Raw genomic sequence first — 23,206 nt, 5'->3', positions numbered from 1 at the left:
AGCTGAAACCCCAAATGCATCTTCTTCTCTCCTTGTCCTACATTTTAAGATGAAGCTGTTGATGTTCTTTGTGTGCTACTTCCTCATTTGGATTTTTAGTTCCACTTCCTCTTGCTGCAAATGCATTTCTTCTGAAGTTGTCTTTTACTTCCCTTTCAAACTCTCTCTTTTATATCCTAGTATTCCCCATGAGAAAGAAATGCATTGTGATGAACTTCTGCTTCGTGTAATTTCTGGTAAAAGCCACAGATGTCTTTTTTTGAGAGTGAAATGCTTGGAGATGTAAAAAACAAAAACCAAACCCAAACCAAAATCCCACAAACCACAACACAAGCCCTCCCTGCTGCCACATTCATCCCCAAAGAAACTCAAAATGGAGGGAAGTAGATGCAAGACATGAAATGTAAACCATTCTTCCTTCAACTGAGCAAACTGCCTACTATCAGATTTCTTTAAACCACAGAATGTTATTTTTGGCAGGAACATCAAAAAGAGTATTCTTTCTTTTAAACAGTTGTTGTTTGGAAAACAAGCATATGTCTGGCATCATCATGGATTTCTAAAGAGGAAAAAGTGATTTTTAGTTTCAAAACATGTAGTAAAATTGTATTTTCAGCAGAATCAAATGTTAAATGCTTTTGGAAGCCTAAATTTAATGGTGTGTCCTTACAGTTGGTTGTCAAAGTTGAAACAAGAAGCACAGTTAGCCCTTAAGCTGCTAAATGTTAATCATAGCTTGGCAAAAGTTTTCCTCAGCCAAGTTACTGAGCTCCAGAGAAGCACACAGGCAGCCTGTAATAATTTTTTGAAGTTTTTTCAAAGCTAAACTTAAATGTTAGGTTCAGATATGAATACATAAGGCTTCGTTTTATGCTTATGGTAACTATGATGTTAACTGTAAGACTCATCACTATAAATCTGTAGTTTGAGTATCCCCATTCTTGTGCGTCTTGGTAGAATTGTGACTGTTAGTGCCTTTGAATATGAAGCATTAGAAAATACATTGAAATAAGTTTTGTGAACCTAAGGGATGATGGTCTAAACAGTGAACAGCTTTGATTTGTTGGTCAAAGATAACTTTCTTTATGCCTCATTACAGAACAATAAATACAGCATAGAACGCTCCCAGATACCCACAGAAGTTTGTCTAGATTCATTCAATTACAGAGATGGCATAAGAATGGGGAAAAATCATGTGCTTTAGCACTGAGTGGGAAAAATTAGGGAGATTTAATTGGGAGGAAAGGAGGTATGAGTGGTGAATCTAGAGGAATAAAACCAGTGAATTTAATTGAGGGTTATTGAAAGTTGTTATACCCTCTTTACAATGTTCAACCTGGTATTTTAGAGCTAAAATATATGGAAGAAATATAGAAACAAAAGCTTGTCTGAAATACAAAGCTTGAAGGACAAGTGTTCTTTTGTCAGAAGTGTATATTTTGAGTCTTGTAAATCCACTTTGAACAAAATACTAAAAAAAGTAACTGTAGGAAAGATAACACTGTAGAAATAATTAAATTCCACTATGGATTAATTAATATGCATGATATTACTAGTGTTCTATAAAATATGCCTTTCATGCTTTTCTTGCTCATTTTCTGCAGGTGTATAATGAAGTGTTGATCTTCTTTTCTGGTTCAAAGCATGCAGGAGTTGCTGATTTAAATCAAATTCTTACTGGGTATTAAAAGAAGAATAAACTTGGCGGAAGTGGGAAGCTTGAGTACTAAGTTTTTTCTGTAGACTCGAAACAACTTCTGGTGATTCTGAATAGAAAAGAACGTGACCTATGAAACAGGCCCATAAGGATCCAGTAGCTGCAGGTACCTTGTCCTCCTCTTCCCCCTCAAAACAAAGAATATTAGTTAACTGTTTTGTGTAAGATGGGGATTTACAGCAGTTTTATTCAGGAACAGATACCGATACTCTAAAGGCTTAGGAGAAAATGAAGTTCTCTTCCTTATTAATGAACAGTCTCTGCCAGATTGATTCTTGGTAGCCAAGAAGAGGCTTTATAAATCACTGATCTAGTACTAGTTTTCACCTACTCTTTTATTTTTCATACTTTTTGTTTCTAATGCACAGATAAATTGCTTTAGAGCTGGTTGTGCATGGCGATTAAGATTATTTACTGTTGATAGCATTGTATCACTTCCAGCCATTAAATCAGTGTTCCCTTGTTCTGCAGAAAGAGATGGCAAAGAATGTAAGTTGCAAAAGGGCATGAAATCTCAAAGCATGCCTCGTGTGTTCTCATGTACTTCTGTTTGAATTCTGGCTAATTCCTTTTGGTTTGCTTCTTATTTCTTCAGAAGTGTATCTCGTACAAGACTTAATGTTAAACTTTATTCTCATAAGTGTTTACTCTTTAATAAAAACTAGAACGTAGTAGAGAAATACTTACCAGCTGTATTGTAACTGTACAAGAACTTGGAAAGTTTAGTCTGGTTTAGGCCTTGTTAGCTGTATCTTAGTTTACTGGGCTTGGTTTAAAAAAAAAAAGTGCCATAATCCCTCTAGATTCCCTTGTATTTGTGGGACTAGGTATTGTGTGTGTTCCCATTGCCAGTGCAGTATCACTCTGTACAATAATCTGGTTTGGGTTCAAATTTCCCAAGAAATAAGTCCTAACTGTCCTTGAGGCAAGATCATTTTTTCAAAGAGCAAGAAGCTGGTACAGCAAGAGTTCTGCCTGAAATCCCATTGACCAGTTGTCCAAACTTTTATGCAATATTGTGGTACTTTTTGTTGTTACTCAAATGATATTGTCCATTACTAGCTGTTAATTACTTGAATAACAGGAAAGAAAGAGTGACTGACCTGAAGTGATCAGATGCAGGCAGTCTGGCAGAAGAAGGGAGTTTAAGATTAAAATTCCACTTAACTGTACAAATTTGCCAGGTTTTTTTAACCTCTAATAACATGAGTGGTCAGGTCAGATGACTGTAGTGCTTATGCCCCCTTTCCACATATTGGTCACAGAGATCACCTATGAAGAGCTACGTGAGCATTTGAAACCGCTTGTGGTGGAGAGTAAAGATTTGATAAAGCATGAGGTTCTCAATCTGGTGTAGCTTTATTTGCTAGCTTCCACACATCTATGGTGCATGTGCTTGTGTAAGCTTAACACACTGAATATTAGCAGTTCTCAGACTTTTAATTGAACCTCCCTTTTTCATAATAGTTTGTTCCTCTACTGCTCTTTTGCCAGCACCAAGCAGCTGTTAAATGAAGAGGTGAAGAGGAAGCAATGAGTTGCAGAGGTGTGGCTCTGGCCCCATCCCCGGGGAAGTGCAGCTGGAGCCCCAAAGCATTGTGTGGTTTCTGCTTTCCTATATGAAGATGGGAAGAGGTGGATTCTCTCTCTCTCTCTCTCTCTCAGAGCAGAGTGGTTTGTAATAACATGGCATGCTTCCTTTCTGGTAATACCTTATGTGCCTCTGCTCCTGTCTACATAGTGTAAAAGAGAATAGTTTTTGCTCTTTGAATGAAAACGAAACTACTGTGGATTTCTTGGTGGCCCATGGCTTTCAGCAACCAGTTGCCACTGTTTCAAAATACTTAAGGTTTGTGTGTTTTTTTCCAAAGTCAAGATATTTTGCATCTTACATGATGGAAATCTGTATTTAATTCTTGAAAATAATCTACATATTTGTAGTTTTCAAAATCTTCAATAGAGGAAGGCAAAGGGAGCAGGACTTGAAAATGTAGTTGATATTTTATGGTTGTTGGAAGACTGAGGAAGGGACACAGGCAAGAAACTGAGAGAGAATAGGATGTCATACCTGCAATCACAGTATTATGAACTGTTAGGAGAGATCTAGGAGGTGTATATATACGTACAGCACTGTAAGTCTTAAGAAATTTAGGTTTTCTTGGACTTGAGTATCAGATCAAGATTTTTCATTGTTTCAAAATCTCTTCATGGAAGTTACTTCTATAAGATGTTGCATTTGTGGCAGCTGCCTCCTCCCTTCCCAGTAGAAAATACTAAACATGGCTGTGCAGATGATACTGAAGTAACCTGAAGAATAGTATTTATTGAATTTATGAGAATATTTAGTGGGCACAGGCAAATCTGATCTCTTGAGTTAGTATCAACTGCTTGGTGTTGAGTCTGATGGCAAAGCAGTAGATAACCTGGACGGGTTATGCGATTGGGATAATAAAGTTCATACTTTTCCTTACTCATAATAAACAGTGTGAAGTAGAAGTAGTTTTAAAATTCCCTTTTATGAAAACAGGTATTAATTAAAAACATAAAAATCTCAGCAGGCATGATGGCTTTAAGCCACTTCAACCTTCTTTTTTGAAAGAAGAAGTGGACTTTATTTCACATACTTCTGCATTTCTGTGATTTGTTTGATCTTCCTAAACTGCTAAGCTCCTCTGCATTGAACGAGATTTGAGGTCACAGATCCATGCAAAACTGCTTTAGTTGAATTGGCTTATAAGTAAAAATGTTAATAACAAAAAAGACCCAAAAGAAACAAACAAAACTGCTTGTCTCATCTGGCCCTTTAAAAACAGGAGGTGAAAAAACCACAAACCCTTGAGAAATTGGGATAAACTTGAACCATGTAGTTAATACTAGAGTATGCTAATCTCTTTCAAGAATAGCTCTCCAACTGGGATGTAAAATGGAATTATTAAATGCATAAGTTTCACCTGTTAAATGCTTTAATTTCTCTCCCTCTGTTCTCGCCCTCCTCATTTCTTTACATAGTAATATCCTTAATTGAACCCTACAGGTCAACTGTAAGGAGTCACTAACTGCTTAATTCCACTGAGTTTTAATTTTATAAATGGTGGCTCTCTAATCATTAATCTGTATACCACCTACATCTGTCTAAAAGCAATTTAAATGCTTTAACAATTTAAAGACTTTCAAATTGGGGAAAACCCCACACTTTTCAGAAGTATCTTCTAGTCTGTGTCCTACAGAACCTTTATAAAGTTTTTTTTATAGAGAGAGATATGTATCTATAGATATGAAAGGCTTTATAAATAGTGAGAACTAAACTGCAATAATATCTATATCTACATGCATACCTAAGTATGTACATATGAGAGAGAACTGTTTATAAAAATAGAATATTTCAGTTGGAAGGGACCTACAACAACCATCTAGTCCAACTGCTTGACCACTCTAGGGCTAACTGACAGTTAAATCATGTTGTTAAGGGCATTGTCCAAATGCCTCTTAAACGCAGACAGGCTTGGGGCATCGACAACCTCTCTAGGAAGCCTGTTCCAGTGTTTGACCACCCTCTTGGTAAAGAAATGCTTCCTAATACCAAGTCTGAACCTTCCCTGATGCAGCTTGGAACCATTCTCATGTATCCTGTCACTGAATACCAGACAGAAGAGCTCAGCACCTCCCCCTCCACTTCCCCTCCTCAGGAAGCTGTAGAGAGCCATGAGGTTGCCCCTTAGCCTCCTTTTCTCCAAACTAGACAAACCCAAAGTCCTCAGCTGCTCCTCATAAGATATTCCTTCCATCCCTTTTGCCAGCTGCTTTGCCCTCTCTGGATATATTCAAGGACTTTCACGTCCTTCTTAAGTTGTAGGGCCCAGAACTGCACACAGTACTCAAGGTGAGGCCGCACCAATGCTGAACACAGCGGGATAATCACCTCTCTTGACCGGCTGGTTGTACTGTGTTTGCTCCCCTTGATGTGGTTTGCCCTCTTGGCTGCCAGGACACACTGCTGACTCACGTTGAGCCTGCTGTCAACCAGCACCCCAGATCTTTTTCTGCAGGGCTGCTCTCCAGTCACTCTTCTCCCAATTTATACTGCATTACTCCATCCTAGGTGCAGAATCTAGCATTTGGAGCTGTTAAATTTCATACCGTTAATCATTGCCCAATGCTCCAATCTGTCTGGATCCCTCTGCAAGGCATCTTGTTCCTCAAGACAGTCAACAGCACCTCCCAGTGTGGTATCATCAGCAAACTTGCTAATGGTGTGTTTAACTCTTGCATCCAGATCGTTGATAAATATATTGAGCGGAACCGGCCCTAGAATTAAACCCTGAGGAACACCGCTGGTGACCACTCGCCAGCCAGATGTAGCCCCATTCACTACAACCCTTTGAGCTCTGCCCTTCAGCCAGCTCTTTATCCAGCACACTGTGAACCTGCTCATCCCACAGTTGGACAACTTGTCCAGAAGGATGCTGTGAGGGACAGTAAAAGCCTTACTAAAATCTGGAAAAACTAGATCTACCATCTCTCCCTCATCCACTAAGTGGGCGACCTTATCATAGAAGGATATAAAATTAGTGAAACATGACTTTCCTTTTGTGAACTCATGTTGACTGTGCTTGATGATTGCATTATTCTTTAAATGTCTTTCAATAGTCCCCAGTATAATCTTTTCCATAATTTTTCCAAGAACTGAGATTACACTAACACATCTGTAGTTCTCTGGGTCTTCCCTCACACCTGTTTTGTAAATTGGAATAACATTGACTAGCTTCCAGTCAGCGGGGACCTCCCCAGACCCCAAGACCTTTGGTAGATGATCAAGAGGGGTCCTGCCATAACATTTGCTAGCTCCTTCAGAACTCTGGGATGAATCCAGTCAGGCCCCATGTGACTTGTGAACGTTCAACTGACACAGCTGGTGCCTTACAATTTCAGTGTCCACAACTGGAAAGTCAGTGTTACCAGGCTCATGGTCCTCTGACTCAGGGGACCGGGCAGCCCAACGTCTATCAGTATTATTAAAGACTGAGACAAAAAAAAGCATTGAATGCCTCTGCTTTTTCTTCATTTCTATTATTCAGATGACTGTCTTCAACAAGTATTGGTCCAGTGTTTTCTTTAGCATGTACTTAAGTCTTTTAAGGGATCATAGAGCAGTTTACAAAGGAAGCAAGCTCCATATCTCAGATGAGGTTGAACAAAGGATGTGGTGTCTGAGGAGAATGTAATTATGGGGAAGTTGAGATTTTTTTTTTTTCCATGAGCCCAGGTCTATACTACAAAGCATTGTTCTGTCTGCTGGGGTGAAGGATGTGCCTTCTATTCTCCAAACATTGAATCTGAATTAACCATTGAGTGATGCAATGTGTTGGGTTTTGTGTGGCAAGGTTTTGGTAGCAGGGCGGCTACAGGGGTGGCTTCTGTGAGAAGCTGCTAGAAGCTTCCCCTGTGTCTGATAGAGCCAATGCCAGCCAGCTCCAAGACGGGCCCGCCGCTGGCCAAGGCCAAGCCAATCAGCACCTCTGTGATAACATATTTAAGAAGGCAAACAAAACAGTTAAAAAAGCTTTTGCAGCTGGAGAGAGGAGTGAGAAGATGTTAAGAAACTCTGCAGACACCAAGGTCAGTGCAGAAGGAGGGGCAGGAGGTGCTCCAGGCACCGGAGCAGAGATCCCCCTGCAGCCCATGGTGAAGCAGGCTGTCCCCCTGCAGCCCATGGAGGAAGGATGAGGGGGTGTAGAGATTCCACCTGCAGCCTGTGGAGGACCCCACGCTGGAGCAGGTGGAGGCACCTGAAGGAGGCTGTGGCCCTGTGGGAAGCCCACACTGGAGCAAGTTCCTGGCCGGACCTGGGGAGCCCATGCCAGGGCAGGTTTGGTGGCAGGACTTGTGACCCCGTGGGGGACCCCACGCTGGAGCAGTCTGCTCCTGAAGGTCTGCACCCTGTGGGAGAGACCCACGCTGGAGCAATTCATGAAGGACTGTAGCCCGTGGGAGAGACTCCATGTTGGAGCAGGGGAATGTTCAGAGGAGTCCTCCCCCTGAGGACAAAGAAGCAGCAGAGACAATGTGTGCTGAACTGACCGCAACCCCCATTCCCTGCGCCCTTGTGCCGCTGAGGGGGGGGCAGAGGTTGAAGCCGGGAGTGAAGTTGAGCCCGGGAAGATGGGAGGGGTGGGGGGAGGTGTTTTAAGACTTGATTGTATTTTCTCATTGCTCTACTCTGTTTTGCCTAGTAATAAATTAGATGAATCTCCTCTCTACATTCAGTCTGTTTTGCTCCTGACGGTAATTAGTGAGTGATCTCCCCCTGTCCTTATCTCGACCCAAGCCTTTTGTTATACTTCTCCTCTCCCATCCCGCTGGGGGAGGGGTGAGCGAGCGGCCGCGTGGCACCCAGCTACCGGCTGGGCCTAAACCACGACATGCAAGTGGTTACTTTCAGCTAGATCCAGATGTAAAAATGTTTTGCCCTTGGATGGGGTGTGCTAGGGTGAGTAGCCGCTTTCCTGATCCAGCCTGCGACCACTTGTATAATTCTGATTCCATGGAATTGAAGCTGGCTGTTCAGCTATGGCGGTGCTGAGTAAGATACCAGGTATGACCTTGCTGCTGCCTCCTTCCCTGTTGCATTTCTTTATAGATGTGATATATTTTCCCTTTTTAAAAAATACGTCAGTTCTGTTTAATTTGCCTTTTTTCAGGTATTCTGAAGCCTACTAAATTTCATTTATCAATCTTAGTAGTTAGATGTCTCATTTTAGTGGTATATATGCATACACGTGGTATTTTTGACTAACATTTTTTCAGTGGGCTTCTGTGTCCTGTGCTGGTTCATGATTCCCTTATTCTGCCCCTTCTCTCTAATGTTATGAAGCAGTAGGCTACAAACTACAAGATGTTCTACTACTTATGCAGAAGTTTGAGCTGAAGAAAATTTTAAGCTTTGTTTGGGACAGGAGGAAGTCCACTATTTACTTTGAATGTTGACTCTTAGCTATCTGACAATCTTTTGTGTTGCTCATGTCACCATATCCAGGGTTTTTTTAGTGAACTTGAAAAGCCTGTATCTCTATCTTTCCTATCTAGCCTTGGACTAATCTATTTAAAGAGCCCACAGATTTTCTTCCTGTCTGGGGTACTTATTTATCTAGTCTAGATCTGTCTAGATACTTATGCTTTGTAGCAGTATCTGCTATCCACAAGTTGAATGCTCCGGAAAGTAGAATTTAATGGACCTTTTTATTTTAAGCGTGATATTAACTATTATTAACTGACAATCTATGCTGTGTAATCCCTCTCTGGCTGGGTGGGCAACAACTGAAATTACAGCGGCTCTGCTGAGGAAGGGCCATCTTTAGTATTGTTGCTCAAGTGGATCTCCACTTTGATGTAAAGCCAGCAGCATTCCTTCAAGCAAAGCGTTAGGGAGACATCTCTGGGCACTGGGAGTAGAGCTAGCAGGGAGCTGTTAGCCTTTCTCTAAAAATGTATACGCCAAGCTTCTGGAGAAGAGTGCTGGGCTATATTGGGAGAAGGAGAAGGCTGATAGTACAGAAGACTTGTACTGTGGGATTGGGATTGTGAAGATATAGGTACCATTTACGGTAAATGCTGCCAGCAAACCTTTTCAGGTGTTTGAAAACATTTTAATATAGACATGCCAGCTGAAACTTGTTCCTCTCAGAGGTACTAGACTTACTTGTCAGTGATTGGAGAATCTTTTTTTAGATTGTAGGTGTGAGATTGATCAAAACAGCTAGAAAGGCAACAGGCAGGAAGTAGCTCTTTGAATCTCATGAAAGCTGCTTAGGATAGGCTACCCAAAGGCCCCTTGGTTCTAAGTAAATGATTGTATGCGTCTTTACAGAAAAGCCCTTCATCCCACTGTAGAAATACTTAAGACCAAGTGGGATGGGATTGCTAATTGACGTGTGGTTCTGCTCTTTTAAGACTCCAGAACCTGTCCGGATTTTCCAAATGTCTGCTGTCGAGTTACAGTAGTTTCCAAGATTTTAGTTGCATGGTTTAAGATTGAATACACGCAGGAAGTTAAGGTAAATCAATACTGAAGATTTAAACCACTTCCTTTTTTGTGTGTATGCATTGATAAAACAGTTACTTTTTAATTCAACCTATAGTAGTAAGCTTTGGATCTTCATATATGAAACAATGTTTTAAAACCCCTCCCCCAGAAAGCAGACTTTAAAAATCCTTTCTCACCATTTTGATGATGGCCTACATTTGGACACTTTTAATCCTCAATCTGTATAAAAGTTATGTTTTGCATTAAATCCTTTATGTTTTTGTCCCCTGTGGATTTCTGAAGTAATCCTCTGTGTGCCATACAGCTTGTTTTTCAAATTGCCTGCGTACAATCTCCTTACTTCTAGGAGTCCTGTTTAGAAAGTTTTAAAATGTTGATTTTAAACAAAATTCAGCTGGATATACATTTCTAACCAGAAGTCAGTTGTACACATTCTGCACCTCTAAAATCCTATCCTGCTGGAACTGTTAAGTACTTTCTGTAATTTAGTCAGCAAATGAGTCAAATGGGGCACTTGGCAGAGGAGTTGCTGATGTACTTAGTAATGAGTAAGAATCTTTTATAATGACTTTTGTTGGGATTTTTTTCCTCTTGAAGACTTTATGGGAAAGAAACAATCCATACAAAAGGGAATGTGTATATTCACAGTAAGGCCAGTGTAGACATTGCTGGACTGCTAATAGTGTACTGAAATACATTTTCCTTTCTGTATCTCACGTTGCATGCATCTGCAATGTTTTTTCATCATAAATATGTGTCTTAAATGTTGAGCATATAGTGAGAGTGTCCAGCATTTCTTCTCTGGCTTATCCGGGGTGTTGTGTTGACAATATTTTACTTTAAAAAAAACAAAACAAAACAAAACAAAAACAACTCCATTTAAAAACCCAGCCAACCACAAACCGAAACTGTTTGACATTGGCCATGTCTTTAACCATGTAATGTTTTATACTAAGCCCTGGAATATATGTCAGGATAGTTGATCTCATTTCACTGTGAAAGCTCTGCAAGAGTCTTGATCCTTGCCATTCATGTGGTAATTCTCGGCTTCTTTCCTATCCCTGTATAGGGCACAAGTATTGCTGACCTGATTGGAGAGTTCTTTCATCACAGGTTGGATTCAGTGATCCTGTTTATGTAGTGCAGCACTACAGACATTGTGTTGATGTAACTCATGGAAGTGGTGAATGGCAGTGTTTGGACAGGAATGAGTGGCTAATGTGGGGAAACAGTGAAGAACCTCATAAGGTGCCTCTGCTGCCAAGGTTAACGTAGTGTGTAAATATATTCTCAGCCACCCTGATAGCACTAGAGGGTTTGAGTTCTGTATAAAGTTCCAGTCACCTTGTACTAGGCTAGTGCTCTGAGATCTATTCTGTCATGTTTTTCAATCTAGTGTTAATTCTATAAAGCAGATTTACTGTTTCTTGAACCACAGGTATACTTAAATAAATCACTGTTGGTTCAAATCGCTTAGGTTAATAGGATCCTGCCTGACATAATTTTAATCAGAATTGTGAAGATGCGTTTGGAAGGCACCTTCTTCCCCATCTATCCTGGTGATAAGATAGGGACACCGCTCGAGTGTGAATGAACTATACGTACCTGAGCTTTTTATAAAGCGTAACTTCAGAACAGTTCCTTCTGTAAGGATGTAAAACACTTAAGTGAGGACCAAGGCCTTGGCCAACTGGTAGATCTTGGTAGCAAGCTAACTGGGGGGCATTATTATGTCTAGAATAGGTGGCCTCTGCACCAGTGCTTATTGGAATTGAGGTGGGGACATCATAGAATCATTGAGGTTGGAAAAGACCCTGAAGATCACCATGATGTTAAAGCTCTAATATTTTGAGGGAGAATGAAGGAAACTTACAGTGGTGGCAGTGAACAAGAGATGTTGTCTAAGACACCAATGTCTTGCCTTTGAGAAACTGTGTGCGGTGACTTTAACAGTGTCGTGCTCTTCTAGATGCTTTGGCTTGGTTATAAATCCTGTTTTATAAATGTGTCCTTGAAACAGAGAAGTTTTTTTTATCTCTGTTGTAAATTTTTATGGTCTAAAATGTCTAATCAAGTTCCATCAAGGAATGTATAGCAGCAGCCTTTAAAAATATGGCTGTAATATTAGTCTATTGTGATCAAATTATCTAGTTTACACATCATCTTTGTACAGTTCTTGCAGAAAGGGCAGCTATGTTTTAACCACAAAAACTTAATTTATACAAATTTAGCGTATGACTAGATGTTCATCTGTAAGTCAGAATATTCTCTTGATGCTAGTAATATTTTCGTGGAAACATCTCAATACTTCATTCTTGCAAGACATTCTCATTGCTTTTTTGTGTGTTTGTTTTGTTTTAGTGGGTTTTATTTAGTAATATTTAATTTACTGTGAAGTATCTCAGAGGGACTCAAACCTGGTATTTTATTATGCTTTACTATGGGCTATTGTCTTACATTTTTCCATCCCCACGGTCTTTAAGCAGGTAAGTGTTGCCTTTTCTGCAGGTATTTCCAGTTTGAAAAATGAATCTAGTACGTCTAGGTTCTACTCGTACATGTTTTAGTAAGTTGTTTTAACTGATCACTGAGCTTGATTTTTTTTTAATGCCTATCTTTAGTTATTCTGTTATTGAAAAGCAAAGTTGAAATTTGTCTTTGTTTGCAGATAAAGCCACCTGAATGTGCTAGCAAGTTACAGAACAGCTGTCTTCTCAAACGTGTAAACAGAAAGGACATTGTCTACTCCCTTTTTTAAATGGTAAGTTGTTCAAGGGAGTGCTTATTCGAACAAACCTTGTCACTTACTTTGCATTTGTGTGAATGTTACCACAGTTTTCAAAGCTATTTGTAAGTCCTTAAACTGAAGACCAATGATGAAGTTTGGAAACTGTCCAGAAGGTTTTGAGTTAGCATTGGGAAGGAGGCTTATATTTTTGTGATGTCAAATATATGCTGTATTGGGCCCTGAAACAAATGTCAGAAACACTGCTAGCCCAGGAGACTAGTATCCTTTAAACACTAATCTTATTGTGTAGAAAACAGAAATAAATTTACTTTATTCATGGATGTTCATGAGATACTGGATTTATAAATTTGCATCTGTTAATTACTTTTACCCTGTATAATCTGTGCTTTGCTGATGTGTTGTCTTAGAGATTTAAACTAAATCTGCTGAGGTTAAATGTTTGACTGTTTGCCTCAAAGTGCAAAGGATAATAAAAGATTTATATTTATTGATATTAAACTAGCTTTGTGGGGAAAAATCCCCCTGCCCCCCAATCTCTCAGCTGTGATGCACCCCAGACTTTTAGATGAGGAATACCTGTTGCGTTGGTGGAAGAATATGAAAACAGCTGTGTAGCACTTCCTTCACTCTGTGAAATAAGATGTGGGCCACACTGGATGGTGCTAATGAAGGACTACTGCCAAAGTGCAGACAATTTTGTTAGAATAAGTAAAGCTGATTATAATCGTGTGGGGGTTTTTTAGGGGGCTGCAACTTGTCTGCTTCTGCAGTGGGAAAGAGAAACCTTTTGAGCAACAAAAGCAGCTGGAGAGCAGGTTTGTTGTTCTTCCGAGAGGATGAGGAGGTTAAAAGTAGTATTAGCTACTTGTAGGAGACCCTGCTTTCTTTCTGCATGGCACACCACAGTGCCACCTTTGGCAGAAACTACAGCCAGCCTAGCTTCAAGGTCTCCAAAATAAGCAAAGTATGCAGTGGTGCTTTAGGATACTGTTGACTTTGTCTATGTCCCAGAGCTGACCCTGGTTATGACCCTGGCTATAACGCTGGCTATGATCCTTTGGCATGCTTTATCCCCTCACATATGCTTATTTTAATTTTGAGTTCGATATATATGCTGATAAGTATCTTGAGTTTTCTGAAAGAGATTGCACCTGAAATGAGAACAAACTCAAAGGAGTGCTGGAAAACTCGGCTACCTATGCATGCATTCACAATGTCAATTAAGAAACTTTATCATGAGGGATGAAGGGAAGGGGAAGCAATATGGTGCGCACAGAAATGTGAAAGATATGGCAACAGCCTTTGAAGAGGGATGAAAGAAAACCTATTCTTTCCCCCTTCTGCCTCTCCTGCCGTTCCCATTAAATGGTAAGGTAACTTGATGGACATATACTGAAATTGTTTAGGAAAAAAGATCACTTGCTGTAAATTTCAAAGGCGGAGGATGTGTCAGGGAAAGTAAGTAGTCTGCAAAAAATTTGGTAAACCAAATGGACATATCAAAGACTGAAAATATGCTTCACCACTAGATTATTGGATTAGTATATCGCTTCTTATTTAATGAAACAGTGAGATTTATTCATCTTAATATATGTATTTACAGTGTCCTGAGGTGTCCTGTTGTCACATAGGTGTGCACACACAGAGGTCTCTTCAGTACTTAATCCATAGCTATAGTCGCTCCAGTAGCTGATTTTGAGACCCCTGATCTCTCCAGTATCTGGTCCCCAGGTTTATGGTCTCTCTAGTAGCTGGCTTTACAGACCTCTTTTCCTGCTCTTGGGATTAAAAAAGGCACTGCTGTCATATTTTAACTTCCAGTGTTTCTTTTTTTTATACTATAGGCTTAACGGTTGTTACAACACTGTTGTATTTCAATTGCATTTCATGCTGCATGGGAACATAATTGCTTGCTGGTTTTTTTTGAGAGGTCGTAGAGATTAGTTGTTACATGAATAAGAACCTAGGTTTACGAATACTTTACCTAAGCTGTATTTATTCATGAAACTTAAAAATATTTTGAAATATTCGTTGTTCATACTCAGTGCAGTATTATCAAATATTTTTCTGTTTCTTTGTGCAGGTTAAGCACAATGTTCATGTAGAGTTTAATTCAAATGTATCTAGTGTTTAATAGTCTGGAGTTTAATGTAGCTGAAGGTTATTAAAAGGCAGAATGCTGAACATACTTGAAAATCACTCTGACTTTTTTAAAAAAACATTAAAAACTAATTTTAGTAAACACAATAAACTCGAATTCTTGGTTGAACACTGATCACTCATGTATCACAAATGTTCTAATAGGACATACAATTTGGAAACTCTCCTTAAATTTCTGTTTCAAAGAATTTAAGTTACCATTCATAATTAAACATTTAAATGGCTTAATTTGCCTATGTTACATGCATAGTAAGGCATTTTCATTTTAAATCAAGTCATTTTGTCACTTGGTTTATAATTGTGCCTTGTCTTTTCTTGATTCTCTGGATTTTCTAGTGTGTTTTGCTAATGTAAATGCCCTCAAAAGTTGTCAAGTTGCTCAGAATAAAATACAACTGTTCATGTTTGTGAAAGCTGCAGATTCCTTAACATGCCATCCTGTATTAAGTAGCATGCACTGGTTTTTCTAAACTTCCATTGGAATCCTGCAACACTACACTACAAAAGTGTTTTCCACAAAGAAAGTTAGGGAGTGTATAGTCAGGAAGGAAATACCAAGTGCAGGGCTTGAAAAAGGACCCTGATGTTTACCAGCCCCAGATGTCAATTCACTGGACGGACAGAACAACTCCTTGGTCATCACATACAAGCAGTTCTAAGAAATACATGTTTATAGTTAGTTTGGCATATAAAAATGTTGCATATTCAGTTATATATTTTGAAGAAAGATGTTAAAATGATATTTGTGATGCTGCGTGGATAAGACTGTTCCAGTCTTTAGAAATACTTCTATTGTGAAAGCAACCTAGATAGTTTTTAGTCAGGGTTAAACCAAATTTAGCAAAGACTTTTGCCTGTACTATCAGACTCTTCAGTCACATAACCTGTATCCTTTGTGGCTGGCAAACTATAGAATGATTTAGTAACTTAAATTCTTATCATAGAATCATAGAATACCAGGTTGGAAGGGACCTCAAGGATCATCTGGTCCAACTTTTCTTCGCCTGTCCAGACAAGGTGGCCCAGCACCCCATCCAGCTGAATCTTAAGTGTCCAATGTAGTTACAATGTTTTCTTTGTATATTGGGGACCAAAACTGAACACAGTATTCCAGGTGTGGCCTGACAAGCGTTGAGTAGAGTGGGATAATGACTTCTTTACCTCTGCTGGTGATGCCCTTGTTGATGCAGCCCTGCGCCCTGTTGGCTTTCTTTGCCGCAGCAGCACGCCGTTCACTCATCATTGTCCTCCAGGATCCCCGGGTCCCTTTTCACAGAGCTGCTCCCCAGCCAGGTAGATCCCAGCCTGTGCTGCACTCCCAGATTATGTTTTCCCAGGTGCAAGACCTCAACATTTGTCCTTATTGAACTTTGTAAGGTTCCTGTTAGCCCACTCTTCCAGCCTATCCAGGTCTTCCTGCAGGGTGACTCTCCCTTCCAAAGTGTCCGCATCCCCACTCAGTTTGGTATCATCCACAAACTTCATCAGGGTACGCTTTATCTCATCATCCAGATCACTTATGAAGATATTAAACACTGTTGGGGCCAGTATTGATCCCTGGCGGACCCCACTTGTGACAGGTTGCCAGTTTGAAAAGCACCTATTTACCACCACCCTCTGGGTGCAGCCTGTCAGCCAGTTCCTCACCCACTGCGTGGACCACTTGTCTAGACTATAACTCATCAGTTTCTCTAGGAGGAGGCTGTGGGGAACTGCATCAAAAGCCTTGGAGAAATCCAGGTAGATAATGTCTACTGCTCATCCCACATCAACCAAGTAGGTTACTTTGTCGTAGAAGGTGATCAGGTTTGTCAAGCACAATTTGCCCTTGGTGAATCTGTGCTGGCTTTCCCCAGTTGCGTTCAAATTCTTGATCTAAAACAAACTATTAAGAAAAGTTTCCTCTAAGTTTTTTCTTCAGAAGACTACAATTTGCATTTTCCCTGAAGGAAAGAAGCTTTTCAGAATAGGAGAGAGTGAATGCAAAAGGTAGGTTGGGCAGGAGAGAGGAATAGTCTTCTTGAGAATGGCAGAAGGTTTTTGGACTTCTCAGCCAGCTGAAAATTGAAGGTGACTAACTGTATAGCAGTGGATGGGGGGACAAGTGGACAAGTAGCACAATGTTTCCCAAATGGTCTGAGGAGAAAAAAGGCCTCAAAGGAGAGAGAAAGTATCCCAGAATCCTTGCCTTACAAATGGTAAAGCCAAAATGAGATGGAACTGGTTTTGGGAGAGACTGACTTAAAACATCATAGAGAAGTCTGATCACAGATTCTGATCGTAATTAAGAGATACGTGCATTTTCCATGAGCTTTTCTTGTTTTCTGTCTGACTTTGATATTACAAGAGGCTGAATATTTGGGCTCAACTCTTTCCTGTCTTGGGTTAAACTCTATTTAGTGTGCACTTTATGTTTTGGACTTGACTGCATGTTGTTGCAGGACTTTATTTTTAAATTGCAGCCTGGCAAAATGGATTTGATGTTAATACACAAGGAGGAGTAATTTGGTAAAACTGACATCTGTGCAGTAAGAGCCTTAGCATGCCCATCATGTTTTCAAGACAGCGATATGAACACATACAGAAATATTCTTCATTATCACTGATACTTTGGGAAATTCAGTGCTACTTCAATGTGAATAAATACAGCCTGTTCTCTGAACTTTTTCTATGATTGACATCATAGTAACTTCCTTTCTGAATTATGCAGCTTGTGCTTGGAGATGAGGTTTAAATCTTGGTTGTCTGTGCAATGATTAACTAAATCAGTTTCTAAATTTAAACTGATGTAGTTAAATTGCTTCTTGAACTGTGTGTAGATTAGTCTCTAATGGCTTCATTTTTTTTCCATACGTGCAGCTTGTAGTCTGCCGAGACTGCATTGACTATTTGAAAGTGTAGCTAAGAGCAATGTCACTATTGATGGGTTTGTTACATAATTTGGTGGGGTGTACCGAAGATCCATGAAATCATGGATAACTTTAAATTACAGTCCTTGAGAATCAGAGCCAATGTGCTTGTGCCTGGTGTTAGTTGCCCTATCAGTCCACAAAAACTCTGGTCTCCAATGCAATTGCACTAGTTTTGCTCGGTTTGTGATTCTCAAATAGCTGCAGGCAGGGTGCGGACAACCGCAGCATTGCCTCCTGGAGCCTCATCATAGAGGTGGCAATAGCTGTCCTCTTCTTGCTCAGCAGCCAGCTGGCTACAGCCATGGTCACGAAATCTGTTCCTCTTGGATTGTGGGATCTTGACAGCTCAATGGCGTATAAACTAATAATTGCATTCCACAGAAGAATGTTTTATTACCAGGATAACAGCAACAGCAGTGGTGGGATGGAGGCAGATTTACAGTAAGCTCACTTCAGAATTCTGCATCTTTGTTTCTCTTTAAAGAGAAACAAAAACATCCTGGACGTCAACATTCCAAGATTTAATTTTCCATTTTTTTCACTTCAGTATGTTTAGGTTCAAAATCTACTTACTGGTGTTAAGAATGAACATCTACTTCTAGGAAACTTTTTTATTCAAAACAATTTAATGACAGATCAATATTAAAAGTATATTGGTCCATTATGTAAAATATTTTGAAGGAAACTCATGGCAAATTTCAGGACTTACCGTTGTGGAACTGGAATGGGGGAAAATGATAACATTTTTTGGAAATAGGTATTGAAATTAATTTCAAGCTGCTCTAAGTTCATAAGAGACCGCAATGATCATTAGGATCTAGAAGGTTTCCCTTTCCGCTTTAATGTCAGGAATAAAATCAAAGCATGTTTTGGCGATACTCATTGCAGTCATATACCTTTGCTTGTAAATAAAACTAACTTGTAAAGCTTCTTCATTTTTTCTGTGCAGTTTGTATATTCATAGGATTAAACAGTCTGCTCTTAAACTGTTCATCTGGTTGCAGCTACATAGCTTCTTTATGTAGATGTCTCAGCTATGCATTAAAACAGTTTAAAAATAGGTATTAATGGCTCCTTATACTTAAAAAAAAAAAAAAAAAAAAAGGCACCGAGAATCTGCAGGCAGCTGCTTGATCTGAAGCCTGCCAGCATTTAGTTAGCTAGGTACATTTTCCCCATGATTTGGGAAGAAGCTGCATCTAGTCCTGAGGGTTTGTGGAAAGAGTTGATGTATGTTATGGGGCCTATCTGAGGAGTTTTCATATTCAAATAAAACCACAGTATTTGAATAAGTTATTTTACCCTTAGGCTGGGAGAGGAGTTCAGGAAGTCTGTGGGGAGTGGATAGGAAAGAGGGATGAGCAACTACCCTATCCCATTCTTTTAGTTATTGCACTTTTTTTTTGAGACTAAGAGTCTTTAGAATCTGTCTATGACTAGTAAACAGTCCTAATAAAAAAAAAATAAAATTAAGGTTTTGTACCAAATAGGCCTTGTAGGCAAACACTGGGATGTAAAACTATGAGGGAGGGGAAAGGGTACTTAGAAGTATAAACTAATACTTCTCCCCTTAGTTACCAACTGGACCAGCTGGCAACTTCTAAAGTAGTGAGGTAAGATACTGCCAAAAGCGAGGTGTGCAAAGCAGAGTCCAAGCTGTAAACTCCCTGATAGAGGAAAGCAGCTATAGGATGTGGGAAGGACACAACTGTCTTCCTTGCTATGTTGATAGCTGGAGTGTAAAGTGTGCAAAAGGCAGTGGTGCTAGAAGTGAAGGAGAAGAGAAAGCACTGTCAGTAGGGCTCCTATAAAGAAGAAAAAGGTTGGACTATGGCTCTAAAATGTGGGCAGGGCATCTTACCAGTATAAAACTCGGTACAAAAATCTCAGTTTTGGTGGGTTGGCTATGGCTGGACACCAGGTGCTCACCAGAGCTGCTCTATCACTGCCCTCCTCAGCTGGACAGGGGAGAGGAAATACAATGAAAGACTCATGTGTCAAGATAAGGACAGTAGCCTGTACTTGTTTACTACCAATAAGAGCAGAATAATGAGAAATAAACCCCAATCTTAAAACCACACACCACCACCTCCTCCCCCCATTTCTTCCTGGGCTTAACTTCACTCCCAATGTCTCTCCCTTCTCCCCTCCCCAGTGGCACAGAGGGATGAGGAATGGGGGTTGTGGTCAGTTCATCGCATGTTGTCTCTGCTGCTCCTTCCTCCTCAGGAGGAGGACTCCTCACATTCTTCTTCTGCTTCAGCATGAGGTCCCTCCCACAGGAGACAGTCTTCCACCAACTTCTCCAACATGAGTCCTTCCCACAGGCTGCAGTTCTTCATGCACTGCTCCAGCGTGGGTCCCCCACAGGGTCACAAGTCCTGCCAGCAAACCTGCTCCAGCCTGGGCTCCTCTCTCTGTGGGGCCACAGGTTCTGCCAGGAGCCTGTTCCAGTGTGGGCTTCCCATGGGGTCACAGCCTCCTTCGGGTGCACCTACCTGCTCTGGTGTGGGGTCCTCCGTGGGCTGCAGATGGATATCTGCTCCACCATGGGCTGCAGGGGGATGGGCTGAATGGGGACAGCCTGAATCATCATGGTCTTCTCCAGGGGCTGCAGGGGAATCTGCTCTGGTGCCTGGAGCACCTCCTGTCCCTCGTTCTTCACTGACCTGGGTGTCTGCAGAGTTGTTCCTATCACATATGGCCACTCCTATCCCTGGGTGCAAATGCTCTTGCTATTCTCTGCACTCCCCCCCCCCCCCACCCGCCCTTCTTAACTCTGTTACCCCAGACGCACTACCACCATTGCTGATGGGCTCGGCCTTGGCCAGCGGCAGGTCCGTCTTGGAGCCAGCTGGCATTGGCTCTGTCGGACATGGGGGAAGCTTCTAGCAGCTTCTCCCAGAAGCCACCCCTGTAGGCCCCGACCTGCTACCAGAACCTTGCCATGCAAACCCAATACATCAGTATAAAACTGAGCGGTTTCTCTTCAGGTGTTTGGCTACTGAATTTAGATAGATGGGTGTTTCTGAAATTATGAAATATGAATATGATCAGTTCAACATGCAGTCTATTTGTATATTATTTTATGACATTTATGGTTAAAGTAATGGGAAGCAAGTAAAGAAATGTTACATTCTCTGTGAGCTGTAAGAATTAAGACCTTTTAGATCCAAAACATATGGAGAATAGGCTCCTTTGATTTTTTTTTTGTTTGTTTTTTAATGATTTATCCTTGATTCCATCTTGCTCTCTTGGAAAAGAAAAAAGGGACCTTCACAATTTACCAGGAGCAAAGAGCAACTGCTTTTCTTGAGATGTGATGGTACCTTTCATCAGATTCATGACTTGTGAAGAGGATACCAATTTTTTTCTGAGTTTCTATCCACCCTCCTCTTTCAGAATACTGTATATTTATTTAAAAAAATCCTTTAATGCTTTATGCTTTTAAAATTAATTTGATCTTAAATATTTATAGGTATATGCTGTTTTTTCTTTTTGTGAACAAACTGCAGAAATCAACGTATACCATGTTAGCATTGACCAAAAACGTATTTTTATGAAAAAGATGGAAACGATGCAGGCATGAACTAATTATGTGGCTAACAAGATAAACAGAATTTGTAATGCATACATGAGATACCATGTAATACAGTCCTTGCAACATGACAGATGTCTCTGTGAGCCTGAGTAATAAATACATAAAAAACATCTATTTTCTTCTATTCAGTAAGATTAGTTGGCCTTCTCAGAGTTTGGTGGGATTCCTGTGTGATTTTGGGAAATATGGCAGCAGAGGGTGACAGAAAATTGCAACAGCTTTGAGCTCCTCAGTGTCATAGGTCTGTATTCCTACCAATAAGGTGGGCTAGGACTAGAGGGCATGACGTAGGAGGAGCAGTTAAGGATACTAGATTTGTTCAACTTGGAGAAGAGGGTACTGAGGGGTGACTTTATCACTGTCTGCAACTTCCACGTGAGGGGTAGCGGAAAGGGAGGTGCTGATCTAGGTCTGATTTCTGATCCTTCTACAGGCCTTATGTGCCTGCCAGTGTCATCAAGTATCTTCGTGCCTCTCAACTGCGCATATAACGTATAATTGAGATGTTGCTTCTTGCCTTTCTCAAGTTTGGGGAGTAAATTTAATGTCAAGGTGTACAGATACTGTAGTAATACAGGTATCATGCAACCGCACCGTAATAAGTTTTCTGATGCTATTTTGCAGTTGCCACCTTGCTAGGCTTAGGCCGTCTGTTCCTCCTTCAGTGGGTTTTAGTTGGCTGTATTGCCAGGAATTTGGTATGTGGTTGAGCCCAGCTATTGGGGGAGTGTGGTGGGTTGACCCTGGCTGGGAGCCAGGTGCCCACCAGAGCCAATTTATCGCTCCCCTCATTCACTAGATAGGGGAGAAAAAGTATAACGAAAAGCTTATGGGTCAAGATAAGGACAGGGAGAGATCACTCACTAATTATTGTCATGAGCAAAACAGACCGAACTTAGAGAGGGAATTCATCTAATTTATTACTAGGCAAAACAGAGTGGAGGAGTGAGAAATAAAATCAACTCTTAAAACACCTCCCCCCACCCCTCCCATCTTCCCAGGCTCAACTTCACTCCCGGCTTCAACCTCCACCCTCCCCCCGCCCTCAGGGGGACAGGGAATGGGGGTTACGGTCATTTCATCACACGGTGTTTCTGCTGCTCCTTCATCCTCAGGGGGAGGACTCCTCTCATCGTTCCCCTGCTCCAGCATGGAGTCCCTCTCACGGGAGACAGTCCTTCACGAACTTCTCCAACGTGAGTCTCTCCCACGGGGTGCAGACCTTCAGGAGCAGACTGCTCCAGTGTGGGTCCCCCACGGGGTCACAAGTCCTGCCACCAAACCTGCTCTGGCGTGGGCTTCTCTCTCCACGGGTCCACAGGTCCTGCCAGGAACTTGCTCCAGCGTGGGCTTCCCACAGGGCCACAGCCTCCTTCAGGTGCCTCCACCTGCTCCAGCGTGGGATCCTCCACGGGCTGCAGGTGGAATCTCTACACCCCCTCATCCTTCCTCCATGGGCTGCAGGGGAACAGCCTGCTTCACCATGGTCTTCACCATGGGCTGCAGGGGGATCTCTGCTCCGGCGCCTGGAGCTCCTCCTGCCCCTCCTTCTGCACTGACCTTGGTGTCTGCAGAGCTGCTTACATCTTCTCACTCCTCTCTCTGGCTGCAAAAGTGCTCTCTAACTGTTTTTTCCTTCTTAAATATGTTATCACAGAGGTTCTGATTGGCTCGGCCTTGGCCAGTGGCAGGTCCTTGGAGCCGGCTGGCATTGGCTCTATCAGACACAGGGGAAGTTTCTAGCAGCTTCTCACAGAAGCCACCCCTGTAGCCCCCCTGCCCCGCTACCAAAACCTTGCCATGCAAACTCAACACAGGAAGGTGAGGTCCTTCCCCAAGCCTTGGGTGGCTGAGTGCATCACAGGGAGGGGGAGGATAGATGAAGCTCTGACTCTTGTGCAGAGTAAGTGTCTTTATTCCCTCCTTTCCCATGGAGCCTTCATTCATAAATATTGGAGGGAGCCATAATTAAAAAATACTGTCTCTCAAGTTTTCAACCTTAAGATTTTTTTTTTCCCAAGGTATT

At 41.2% G+C, this 23,206-nt stretch overlaps 1 protein-coding gene across 2 annotated transcripts in view; it reads left to right on the top strand.

The window, feature by feature from the left end:
* WASF3 (WASP family member 3) overlaps positions 1-23,206 on the top strand; it is a 74,392-nt gene that overhangs the window by 11,051 nt on the left and 40,135 nt on the right. For both annotated transcript variants that reach the window (XM_054847671.1, XM_054847679.1), the window contains exon 2: positions 12,427-12,519. The gene's annotated coding sequence lies outside the window, so the exon portion shown is untranslated. The remainder of the gene's footprint in view (positions 1-12,426; positions 12,520-23,206) is intronic.

The sequence above is a fragment of the Grus americana genome, chromosome 1, assembly GCF_028858705.1.
Source record: "Grus americana isolate bGruAme1 chromosome 1, bGruAme1.mat, whole genome shotgun sequence".
Taxonomy (NCBI): Eukaryota; Metazoa; Chordata; class Aves; order Gruiformes; family Gruidae; genus Grus; species Grus americana.
Note: the sequence above shows the minus strand (reverse complement) of the source record. Positions and strands in the feature narration are given on the sequence as shown.